This window comes from Anabrus simplex, chromosome 1 (genome assembly GCF_040414725.1).
Source record: "Anabrus simplex isolate iqAnaSimp1 chromosome 1, ASM4041472v1, whole genome shotgun sequence".
NCBI classification, from domain to species: Eukaryota; Metazoa; Arthropoda; class Insecta; order Orthoptera; family Tettigoniidae; genus Anabrus; species Anabrus simplex.
The window spans coordinates 1,416,302,378-1,416,316,460 of NC_090265.1; positions in this window are offsets into that span (position 1 = coordinate 1,416,302,378).

The following is a 14,083-nucleotide window of genomic DNA, read 5'->3' on the forward strand; positions in this document are numbered from 1 at the left end:
ATACCTTTGATGACTTTGGGAGGTTTGAAATCACGGATGGCCTGTGTTCTAGAATGATCTACAGCGCCACCATCGGGCGACACAATATGCCCTAGAAACGACATGGAGGGGTTAGCGAATGCAACCTTGGACAACTTCACCGTTAACCCTGCCTTACGAAGGCGACTTAGGATCTCTTTCAGATGATCAAGGTGTTCTTCAAAGGTCTCAAAAAAACACGACGACATCATCAAGATAATGATACAAGTACTCAAATTTGATGTCGGAGAAGACCCTATCTAGCAGTCTTGTAAGCACAGCTACTCCCGTGAGGAGCCCGAAAGGCACGCGGTTGTATTCGTACAAGTTCCAATCCGTGGCAAACGCTGTCAGGTGTTTGGATTCCTCTGCTAACGGTATCTGGTATTAAGCGTGATTGAGGTGTAATATGGTGAAGAACTTACCTTTACGAAACCATGAAAAACAAGAATGAAGGTCGGGAAGAGGCACAGATTGTAACACCACCTTCCGATTGAGAGCCCTATAATCACTCACAGGCCTGAAGCCACCTTGAGGTTTCGGGACTAGAAAAATAGGGGAAGAATATGCCTACTTAGAGGGGCGAATAATACCATCTTTTAGCATCTGATCAATGATTTCTTTCAGTGCCTTCATTTTCGGTGGAGATAGCCTATAAGGTGGAAACCGTACGGGAATTGAATCCGTAACCTCAATCTTATATTCGATAAGGTCAGTAACACCAAGAGTATCAGAGAAAACCTCTGGAAACGACCGACATAACTTACGAATACTCTCTGCCTGCTCCTCAGGTTGATGTCTAAGGTCTAACAACATCTCATCCTGGGTAGGCGAAATAGATGAACATGTTACAGAACTACATTTTAACAAAGGGATTTTGGAATTACTATCAAATTTGAAAGTGCACGACTTGCTCTGAAGGTCGAGCACTAGAACGGTGTGAGACATGAAATCAGCTCCCAATATAATGGGTCAAGACAAGTGCTTAGCCACAAACAGTTTTATTTTCCAAGTGAATTTCAAAATGCGGATCTTGGCATACAGAGAACCTAAAATTTCTAATGGAGATGAGTTGGCCGAAACATATTGAACCGAAGTCGAACAAAAATCAGGAAGTTTACAAATTGATTTTAATTTGGAATATCACTCATCCGAAATAATTGAACAAACACTGCCTGAATCTAAAAGAGCAGTTACGGGCTCATTATTCAATTCAATTTTGAGAAATGGAACAGGTGTGGGGGTATCCGCCGCGATCCTAAGACATTCTTTAGGACCTTCAAAAGACGAATTAGAGGAACAAAATTTCTCTGAGCTTTCGGCAGATTTACTTGGGGCTGAGCCTCGCAAGGAAGAGTTAGTCGACTCAGCCAAAGCCACTAGTCACTTGTTATTATTGGCATTGGGGGAAGTTGCACCATAAGTTGAGCAGGAGGGGGTGGTATTCGAATTTGGGCAATTCTTGGCGATATGTGAAAACGCGCCGCATTTAAAACAGCCTTGAGATGACCCTGCTCCACTCCTTGTCCCACTAGACTTGATCAATGGACATTTATTGCGAAGATGGTCAGGCGACCCGCAAGCGTAATATTTACGGGGTGTGATGGGTCGGCGAGTTGGAGGCCGAAAACTACTAGAGGATGGAGGGGGTTCTTTTGCGACACGCAAGGTATCGGCGTATCTAACTCCTTCGGCTGAGACAGCCATAGCCTCTAACTCGGCAAAAGTTTGCACAAGTATGATCTGTAAGGTGGTGAAATTCCTTCCACAATGGCTTGAACGATTTGATTTTCGGGAAAATGAAGGGTGAATACCCTAGTATAGAATTTGATGTATTGTATGAAGTCTTCCAGGTTTTCATCAAGTCGCTGCACTCTATAATATTACTTCTGAATTAGAGATGACCTAGCTCGAGCCGGAATAAAATTAGCTAACAGATGGGCTTGGAAGTCTTCTATGGATGACTGCTCAGCAATTGCCCGAACTATCTTGTCGGAGAGAACAACAATTCCATAGGGATAAATGATCTGCAAAATTTGACACGGGGAAAGAGAAAAAACCAGGGCAAGATCCTGAAACTCAACTAAAAACCTTAAGAATGAAATTACGTCACTGGTAGAGTTAACGGAAAACTTAGAAATACCTCTGAGCAACATTGCTAAAGGATGGGGCAAACTGCTGAAACACGGGGACGTAGTAGGAAGGGGCCTAAGTGGCGGAGAAGCAGATTCAGAAGGTGCATTATTTAACACGAAGGGTGGAATGGACGTGCGACGATCGTACTCAGTTTCTAATGGGGCAGATGTTCGTTGGGTAGCCTCCGCAGTACTACCTCCTTCCTCTTTAGAGGAATCCTCCCCACTTACGATATTTACTATCATAGGATGGTCGGTTTTTTGAATAGCAGATCCAGATAACAAATGGCTAACTTTACTAGACATTTTAGATAGGTTTTCGGCAACAGCACTAGCTTCCTTACCCTGAAGGTCATTTAACTTCAAGGACAATAGATCACATACCCTATTATAAAAGAGGTACAATCTGGCCTGTACTCTTTTGAGTTGATTAGGAGATGGATCACTTACTTCAAAAAAACTAACTATCGATGCTACCTCAGTAGTATTGTCAGTGATCGTGGAGAGAGCATCGTCAATCTCTTTCTCTCCCAAAGTTGGGATGGAAATAGGCAAATCAAGGGACTCTTTAAGCTTATTGGAATCTACTGCAACCGTGCCTCCAGATTGCACATTTATAATTGTCAATTCATAGATCAATTCCTCCTTGCGCAAATAGCCTGGAAGGAGGACGTCGCGATGGCCGGACATGACGACAGAAAAATTTTAGAAAAATAAAAAAAAATCCAGCAACTGAGAAAATTGTTAGAGTTCGAATCGAAAACAATGTTCAGCCATCAAAGGGGGCTAAATTGAGACCCATTCAACCACGCTCTGCTACCACTTGTTCCGAGGTATCTGTGGAACAGCAGACGTGAAAGAAGGTGCGGGCTGGAATAGGTCTCAACTACAAAATTAAAGTTAATTTAAAACTTTAACAAAGGTTATATTTTCTTTTCAAAGTCAACAGATAACAACAACCGAGTAACAGGTACCAAGTAGCAGGAAAACAAGTTAAGAAATTACAATTGTTACAAGATTTGGGCTTCGAGCCCCAAGGTTAATTTCTGAGCTCTCAGCTCACCACCACAATTGCTAAAGGGCAGAAAACCCCTAAGTACGAGGAGCACTTGCTCCAAATTACAATGTTAAGAAAAAGAGCAAGCCCGCTCTCAATTTTACAAGACTATCGAAGGCTACAACAAACCTTCACTTCAGACTGCCCTCACGGCACACGAAGAAACAGGGGTATTAGATACCCAACCTACAGGGCCTTTACATGAGGAAAACAAACATCAAGTTAAGTTACTGGCCCATAGTGCAAAATAGAATGGAGGCAATGACTTGCACTCAAACACAACGTTTGCGTCAAAAACCTATGTGGCGCTAGGCCAATAATACAGGGGCTAATCCCAATCTAGGAAGGTGGCACGTATGAGAAAACTTACTATATTAAAGAAGAGAAGAACGGTTATGAAAACGTAGTCACCTCCTTTTTCAAAAATGAAGGGGAGTTCGAGAGGGTGAAGCATTCTCTATCTCCGCTTTACAGATTTGTAATTTATAAATATACAGAAAAGAATTTACATTTTAAAAAGGTAGGTTACATACTGAAGGTTTCGAACCCTCCCCGAGAGTTAATCTGCTGAGCTAGCATGAAATGACGATGTTAACAGGCCATTACCTTGTAGATGAACTGCTGCTTGAAGCAAGAGGCGCTTCCCGCCCCCTGCTATATATTCACACACTGAGAAAGATGTTACTGAAGTGGCACCGAGACAAGAAACATTTGAGACCTTCCATGAATGATAACAACCCGCCCACAAACTTTTATTGGCTACGAGCAAAAACTAATACACAAGACGATGAAGAAACACCTTATTGGTGGGAAATTAATTACAGAAATTTATGATATTCTAATTTCAAAACTGGTGGAAGGAAAAGATTTATATTGCCAACCCACAAACCACAGAATAAAATTTAGTAAAACCAAAACTTAGGAATACAAAATGTATTCAGGAGAGTAGATTCCTTTACACCAGAGTACGTTATCATAGTTTTGGTAGAGACATCTGTTAGAGAATGTCCAAACTTCTTGATACGGAGCAAACAAACACAAATCGAAATAGACACAGTTCAGAACACTTCAAAATTACCAACTTTACAGTAGTGACATCTTCCGAGAAACCGTTGAATTAATACAGTTTGTTAAAGTTCAGGCTTTCTCCTGTAGAGGAGTTTCAACTGGCGCAATATTTGAACTTGCGGCGTGGAGGTGTACCGCCCGGTACAATTACTATCATTATTATTAAAGAAAACAAATAGAAAATGATTTGTTACTTCTACAATAAATAATTTAGGAAAGATAATCAAAAGTGTTCCTTAGGCTAACTCTGGGGTTAATAACGGAAAATGCTCCATTGGTTTACAAAGGGTTTAAATACTATGAACTTTTATCACGTGAGTTCAGTGTTGTTTAATGACAGAATGGAAGTGACTGATGTGTATTCAAATCTTTGTCGACATTTCGGACTGACATACAGTTTATTTCTGGCAGTAGAACCCTAGTCCAAATCCGTAACTCAATAACATGTACATGTAGAGTTTGGCGTGACTATGTCAGCTTTACACTGGGGACGCGTGAACTTCTGACAGCCTGATGATGGAACGTGAAAGAAATGATGTCAGGCTGGTAAATTTATCAATTTGATTACAATGTAAAGGGCTTAAAATACCCCAGAGTATCCTTTCTATTGAACAGTTGATGATGAAAATAGAAAGGCATTCTAACAGGGATAAAATAATGATAATCGTTACTTCATACAAGAAACTAGATATTCGTTTAAAAGCGCTGTGTCCTTCAAATTATTAAGAAACATTCACGCACGGGAGTGTTCGGCCTACAGCAGCAATGGTTTATATGAGGAGATGAGTTAGGAGTGAACTTCTCAAAAGACAACAACATCATTTATGATTGTCCTGTCGTGCGTGATCCTTTGCTTTGATTCATACTCTCCATTTGGATATATCATCAACGAGGTCGACATCCAGCATATCTGTCACTATATTTTCTATCAACCCTCTTCGTTGAACTTCCGTGTTTTCGGCGCCTTTCTAGGTTCAGCTGAAGGGCTGTTCTTGTCATCCGAAGATCGATGATTTTTATGAAATAGCCTTACCTCTGGAGTTGACTCTAGTTATTTTCGGTAACTAGGACTCCATTAGTATTTTAGTGGGCCTATTCATAACTTTTCACGACGAGTTGCAATGGGTCTGTCCGGTTGTCCTCAAAAGCATTTATCTATATCGAATGAAAGATATATGCCTGATTCCTCGTTATCCGGCTATATTCTGCACCGTAGAGGGCTACGGCAACACTGCAATCTTAAAAACCTTTAAGAATTCAGACACCTTCTTACGATAAATATTTACGTTGGTCGTAACATGTCACAAAAATTTGTCAAAGAGTATTCTACTCATTACATTCTACAAAAAGGATGAGGGACTTCCTTCCAAGAAGCACAAGAAAATTATTAGTACAGAGTCTAATATTTCCAATATTTGACTACGGAGATGTAGTTTACAATAGTATGAGCAAAACACTTTCATGTCGACTACAGCGAGCCTACAATGCTTGTGCCCGATTCGTATTAAATATCCCAATCCATACTCATATTAGCCCCTTCCTCTCTCAGCTGTCGTGGCTAAGACTGATTGAACGACGTAAATACCACGCTGTTTCCCTTCTCCACAGTATTCTGCAAACAAACAAACAAACCAGACTATCTTAGAACAGACTTTAAATTCCTCTCCCCTTCCGATAGAGCTCCCTCAAGGTCATACACACGTTCCCACTTGTCCATTCCCATTCGTACAGTAACTCGTACAACAACTCATTCATACCTGCTACCATACGTTCCTGGAACTCAATCCCAGCTGAAATTAGAGGCATAGGCAATCCGAAGTTATTTAAAAGGAAATGTTTAATGTGGTACACAAATATGTAAAAAGTAGATTTTACTAACGTAAGAATTTAATAATTAGCTCTTAATTATCAATAAGGATACAGAATTATAGAGGTTAAGTAAATTAATTTTAGTGATTTTTAGAAATATATGTAAAAATGATTTTATGTACATTATTCTGTAAATTGTATAAAGCTGTTGTATAATATGGTTTGGCATAATAGCAGGCTTCATAGCCTGAGCCCCGCCATATAAGAAAGGCAATAAACTAAACTAAACTATAGAGAACACCGGTGAGCTGCTTTCTCTTCAGCCATGCGGCATTAGCTCTCATCTCAGCATCAGACTTGGTCAGGACAGATCATCCACATAAAGTAAGAGATAGATTGCAGAAAACTATGGTAAATATTTGTCTGCCAATCGGGGAATTTATGACTGGAGTGCATTACATGCAGCTGCCTTAGAGCCTTTTCCCAAAAATGTAAGACTCTTCAAGAATAGACTCCAACATTCTGTAATTAGTGTGTACATTTTTATATGCGATTGTGTCATATTTTAATGCAACGCTTGACCCAATGTACCGTAAATTGTAGTTTTAAGGCATATGAATTATTTTAGCTCTGTGAGAATTTGTACAAGAACGTGCTGTATTTACAGTGCTAAGATAATAGTAATTGGATCGTTCAGACAGGCTTCGGCAGCCGGCACATCTCCTATCCTCGCCGCTAGATAGGGGCTTCATTCATTCCATTTTTGACCCGGTCGAATGACTGGAAACAGGAGTGGATTTTCATTTTTAGTTGGATTGCTCAATATACTGTAGTGTAAACATTTGAAATACTCAAGGTACGAGTAAATTTGTATATGGCTGTGTTGTAATGTTAAGTAAGTAAGCTCAACCTTTAGTATTGCAAGCCGTAGTGTTGTTATTGAGTCATCAGTCCATAGACTGGTATGATACAGCTCTCCATGCCTCCCTATCCTGTGCTAACATTTTCTTTTCTAGATAACTACCACATCCTACATCTACTCTAATCTGTTTGTCATTTTCGTACCTTGGTCTACCCCTACCGTTCTTACCACCTACACCTCCCTCAAACACCAACTGTGCAAGTCTTGGGGGTCTAAAGATGTGCCCTATCATTCTATCTGTTCTTCTGGTCAAATTCAGCCAAATCGATCTCTTCTCTCCAATTCGATTCAGTCTCCCTTCATTCGTGATTCTATCTAGCCATCTCACCTTCCGCATTCGTGTGAACAATTAGTAAGAAGGATTCATAAGTTTCGTAATTAAACCAAAAACTGTTAAACACTTCAGTGATACGTTGAAAGATTGCACAAGACGGCATTTCTTGCAGCAGTGTGTCACACGTACCCGAATGTTGCGTTATGTGTTCCACTCACATGCACGGATAGTGAAGAAGGTTATGACGTAAATTATAAACTACAAATAAAACAGAGCATTATGCTCGTCTGACTGTCAATGTCGGCTTACCACTACTCAGCTACGTTATATGTTGATATTAACTATATTATTTTATGTTATTAATTCGTGTTAGTTTTGTCTTTGTTATTTCATGTGGGGAAACTGCATTTGATAATGTTCTTGCAACAAACCGATGCCTACAAAATTCTATGAGAGTAAAATAATGTGTGAAAAATTATAATCAGTAAACTAACTCTGTATGAAATGTATAATTTCAGAGATGTTATTCAGTCAGTTACATAACGAGGTCAATCATTCACACCCCACATGTTTCCCTAATTCGTCGCCATAAGACCTATCTGTGTCGGTGCGACGTAATGCAACTAGCAGAACTGGGATTTACCTAAAACATCCATATAAATTGAGTTTCAGATATATTATTTTTATGATGGAGCGCCCTAAAACTTTCCCTCCAAACAATATTTTGAAAACGGTATTGGAAATAATCTTTCAGGGAAATATACAAGGAAAAATGTTCATGCGAGTAGAGAGTTGAAATTTTTTATCAATCAGTCATGGAAATTTCGGAACCAAGTATTTAGTATAATTTGTACTTTTAAGCAATGTGTTATATATCATTGTAATTATCCAGTGTTTCTTTCTCCTAACATGTTATTAGAATTTTCAATTTACACCCACCACAACGTTCATTTTCTCGCTGAATTGTATTTTAAATGTCAGTCAGTCACATATGCAATTACCGGGAGAGTTGGCCCTGCGGATAGGGGCGCGCAGCTGTGAACTTGCGTCCGGGAGTGTGGGTTCGAACCCCAATGTCGGCAGCCCCGAAGATAGTTTTGCGTGGTTTCCCGTGGTTTCCCATTTTCACACAAGTATCCAGCTGAAGATAGGAAGATAATCTGTTTAACTATAAGCTGATGTTAATAAAAACGAAATGTTATAAGAATATATAAAGCAATTACATTTTTAATTGACTTTACGTAGCACCGAGACAGATAGGTCTTGTGGTCCTTACAAAGCCATGGCCACTACCTTCCTAACCTAGTCCTCCTCTTTCGTAGAGTTACCGAGGTCCTCTACTGTCGGCATGACGAGAAAACACTAACTGAAACGCTCTCATGCTCACGTTAGCTCGTTTATTGTATTGCAATGTCCCTGTCCATGAGTAAGATTTCGGGCGTTTTAGTCCTGTAAAAATCAGAGTCGGCAAGCATTCAGTTTTGCACGCGATTGTGCAAAACATATATTCCCCGTAAATGAGTCGCTTTTAAAGCATATCCTAAACAATACTGAAAAAAATCCTCCACCCAATAGAATTTTAGAAGGTTTTAGTATATATTTTCTCGTCATTCCCATCTTATTCCATCATTAATTTGTCATCCTAACCGTTTCGTATAATTAAACTGAAATTTTCTTTTCTGCTATTATGAAAGAAAGTCTCTGACGAAATATTCACTTTTGTGTGGAGATATAATGCAGTCCTCTTGAACACGGAACATTGCTGCAAACATAATGGTGGCCGTGTCCTTTGTTTTACTTGGATCGATAGACATTAGTCATGGGAGACGCGCTCTCACTGGTTGAAACAATTCCTTTGATGTCGTCAGGACATCGAAATTTATATAGTTGAGACGTCAGATACTCAAGGCTATGAAAATAAGTATTCGCTTTAAATGTAGTAAACCGCCGTATTTTAAACATTTCGATGATGTAATAGTTGTATTTTTTCTTTTTTCTTCTACTTCTTCTGCTTATAGCTATCTTCTGTACGTCACACCGTCACAGATAGGTCTTAAGGCGACGATGGGATAGGAAAAGCCTAGGAATGGGATTGAAGGGCCGTGGCCTTAGTTAAGGTTCAGCCCCAGCATTTGCCTTGTATGAAAATGGGAAACCACGGAAAGCCATCTCCAGGGCTGCCGACAGTGGGGATTTAACCCACTATCTCCTGGATGCAAGCTCACAGTTGCGCGTCCCTAACCGCACGGCCAACTCACCAAGTATTATTATTATTATTATTATTATTATTATTATTATTATTATTATTATTATTATTATTATTATTATTATTATTATTATTATTGAAACAGTTCTTAATCATACGACAAGATGAAGTCTACCACTTGAACTCGAATTCCTGTGAGAGTAATTCACTGTTCCACCCAACAGAAATTTAGAAGGTTTTAGTATATATTTTCTCGTCATTTCCACCTTATATTACTTTATAAAACTGGCGATGATACTTATATTCGCTCTTCGTATCATGCTGCGTAGAGGTTTCCCCTCGTTACCAACATCCATTATTAATGTTCACTCAAGAAGGAATGAGACAGACCTCCAGCCTGAATACATCCGCAGAGCATGCGCATAGCCTCACACTGCCACAAAAAATTCAGCCTTTTCCTGACCCGGGCAATAGGTGTGTATCCTCCAACGTGGGCAGTGCAACAGAGCGTCTAACGACTTCGGTTTGTATAGAGCGTCTGATAACCAAACTTTAATATTTCCTGCAATAGTGACAACTCGTGTAAGAGCAATTTCCTGCTTTGCTCTAAGTTCTTATCTTAATGCTCGGAAGTGAATTTGTCCCCTTTCCTCGACCTATCTTAAATGTCAGCTTGATGTTATTACAATCTATTTATTTCTGAAAACACTTCCAACGTTCATTGGAATTTCCTGGACTACTATACTGTCATTCTGTGAGCTGCAGTGAATACCTCATAGTCCGGCAATGTGCCATACTCCATCCCACCCTTCACTCCATTCCCTAAGTGAGGACGTCGATAACGCACATTATTACCATACCGGCCGCACATGACGGCTACAACTACTGTGTCAGCGACCTAGACTATTAGACTTCTGGAAATGCCGCTTGGTTGACAGACTTCACAGATGGCTTAACAGCTTTTGATATTCATTTCCAGCTTTACAAAGGACGACGTCTCTTTCCTTTTTAACTAGTTAAATATAGCACACGGACATGATTTAATCAAGGTGTGCAAGTAGCGTAAAATAAAGCTATTTAAATCTACTTCTGGATTTCACTCCGCTGCAATTCCTGCTAGCCTCATTTTAATGTTGTGTTCCAAATACCTCACTTAGGATTATGTAAAGAAAGAAAAATAATTCTGATTCAAAAGCAAATGAATTCTGTAACTACAGCATGATTGTGTCACTCTTACTTTTGTGGTCATGGGGCCAGCAACATTACGTGAAGATTTACCTTGTATTCATGTCCGACTCAAAGGCTAAATGGTCAGCATGTTGGCATTTGGCCGTAGGGGTGCCGGGTTCGATTCCAGGCAGCCATAATTGGTTAATTCCCCTGGCACGGGGACTGATTGTATGTGTCGTCTTCATAATCATTTCATCCTCATCACGACGCTCTGGTCACCTACGGGTATCAAATCAAAAACCTGGACCTGGTGAGGCGAAGTCCTCGGACACATCCCGGTACTAAAAGCCATACGGAATTTCATTTACCTTGTAGTCGTAAATAATGAGGCCTACAAATTACCTGTATGGTATTCCATGGCTGTTAATCTTGTGGTCATAAGCCACGAGATCGCAGAGTTACTTGACTGTTAATTTCGTGATTATTAAGCACGGACACTACAAATTTATGTGACCGCTAATTTGGTGGTTATTGACCATGGAATGTACAGATTTATTTGACTGTTAATTTTGGTGGTTATCATCAGCAATAGGAATTACAGTTTTCGCTGGAATACGAGCCACAATATTATGATTTCTAAGTTCAGCAATTAGAGCTTCCGTGGCTCAGGTGGCAGCGCGCCGGCCTCTCACCGCTGGGTTTTGTGGTTCAAATCCCGGTCACTCCATGTGAGATTTGTTCTGGACAAAGCGGAGGCGAGACAGGTTTTTCTCCGGGTACTCCGGTTTTCCCCTGTCATATTTCAATCCAGCAACATTCTCCAATATCATTTCAGTTCATCTGTCATCCATTAAACATTGCCCCAGAGGTGTGCAACAGGTTTCGGCGGCCGCCACAACTCCTATCCTCGCCGCTAGAAGGAGGCTTCATTCATTCCATTCCTGACCCGGTCGAATGACTGGAAACAGGCTGTGGATTTTCATTTTCAGTTCAGCAATTCTTCATGCATTAGGCGGGATTCGAACCTTGTTGGGAATCCATTGTGTATGTCAGTCAATTATAACGTCCCACCCTCCTGAGTTCCGGTCTCTCAATAACCGGTGGTATCGCTTGAGGGAATAGAAGATTTATGGAAGACTTCGTAGGTCTAGCAAACATTGCGCAAAATAATAAGGAACCTTACACATGCGAAGTGTGTTTCAATTTGAGTTCTATGACGGTCACAGAAGTGTCACATGTTGTGAATTCCTGGGATAAGTAACAATATTTGTTGGAAGGTATATATTAATTTATAGAGCTGGGTAGTACAGTGCGTGGGTATAATATTTCGAAGCATATTTATGAATGAAAAGCAAGCTTCAAAACTTCTGGCACATATCTCTAATTACTTTTCCAATGGGTGATTGTCAAATTAATACGTGAACATTAAGATGATCATTTTCGTGGTCTAGGAGTTATTAACGTGGTTTTCCACCTGGCTGATGCAACGAATTTATAACTGGTTTCAAGATTTGTTGCGTGGTGCACAATACCTTCGAGAACTCAGCTGACATGATAAAGTAGGTCAAAATTCCATTTCTACTGTGTAGGAGGGATACTGACCGGAAGGTGATTGGGGATTTAAATGAGACTATGGAGTGGGTATGTGGGAAACTGGGAGTGAGATTTCTAGATCCTAATGGGTGGGTAGGAGACAGGGATCTGCGCTCAGATGGCCTTCACTTAAACCGCAGTGGTACATATAAGTTAATAAACTTGTTTAGAAGGGTTATAGGCAGGTACATTCAGGAAAACGGGGTGGACTAGTGAGCGATGTTAAGCGAAAAGAGAACTGGAAATCAAGTAGGGACGACATAAAAATGTTAGTGCTCAATTGTAGAAGCATTGTAAACAAAGGTATCGAATTATGTAATTTAATAGATATATACTTACCAGATATTGTAATAGGAGTTGAATCATGGCTGATAAATGATATAATGGATGCAGAAATTTTCTCAAGGAACTGGAGTGTATCGTAGAGATAGGACAGGAATGGTAGGAGGGGGGGTATTCATTCTGGTGAAAGAAGAATTTGTAAGCTACGAAACATTTTAGGATGAAAAACATGAATTTTGGGTGTAAGGCTCATCTCGAGAGATAATAGGCAACTTGATGCCTTTGGAATGTACAGACTGGGAAAGGGTAGCGCTGACGCTGATTCAGAATTATTTGATAAGATAATCAGCTGTGTGGGAAATGATAAGGAAAGTAACGTGATTCTAATGGGTGATCTCAATTTACCAAATGTCAATTGGGAAGGTAATGCGAATGACAGGAAGCATGAACAAGTTAATATGGGAAGGGCACCTGATTCAGAAAGTGATGGAACTAACTAAAGGGAAGAATATTTTGGGTGTGGTACTGATAAAACCAGATGAGCTCTATAGGGAAACCGAAGTAATAGATGGTATTAGTGATCACAAAGCCGTACTTCTATTGAATTGTAATAAATGCATAATACTGTTCCTTTTGTGAAAGTTTTATTGTGTAGTATTGGATCAAAATTCAAAAATGAAGAAAGAGCCAGTATTACCGCACTTAAATAGGTAAACTTCCATCCTTTACCTCTCAGTTGAAACTCACTCAGAGAGCATCAAAAGACTTACCATTCAGTACTTTGTTTCTTCAGTTTTGATGTACACTGACTGACAGAGCAAATGCAACACCAAGAAGGAGTGGTCAGAACTTTATGCCAATTGCAGGGTAGACTGACGTCACTGAGGTATGCTCATGATGTGAAATGCGCCGCTGTGCTGCGCACGTAGCGAACGATAAATGGGACACGGCGTTGGCGAATGGCCCACTTCGTACCGTGATTTCTCAGCCGACAGTCATTGTAGAACGTGTTGTCGTGTGCCACAGGATACGTGTATAGCTAAGAATGCCAGGCCGCCGTCAACGGAGGCATTTCCAGCAGACAGACGACTTTACGAGGGGTATGGTGATCGGGCTGAGAAGGGCAGGTTGGTCGCTTCGTCAAATCGCAGCCGATACCCATAGGGATGTGTCCACGGTGCAGCGCCTGTGGCGAAGATGGTTGGCGCAGGGACATGTGGCACGTGCGAGGGGTCCAGGCGCAGCCCGAGTGACGTCAGCACGCGAGGATCGGCTCATCCGCCGCCAAGCGGTGGCAGCCCCGCACGCCACGACAACCGCCATCCTTCAGCATGTGCAAGACACCCTGGCTGTTCCAATATCGACCAGAACAATTTCCCGTCGATTGGTTGAAGGAGGTCTGCACTCCTGGCGTCCGCTCAGAAGACTACCATTGACTCCACAGCATAGACGTGCACGCCTGGCATGGTGCCGGGCTAGAGCGACTTGGATGAGGGAATGGCGGAACGTCGTGTTCTCCGATGAGTCACGCTTCTGTTCTGTCAGTGAT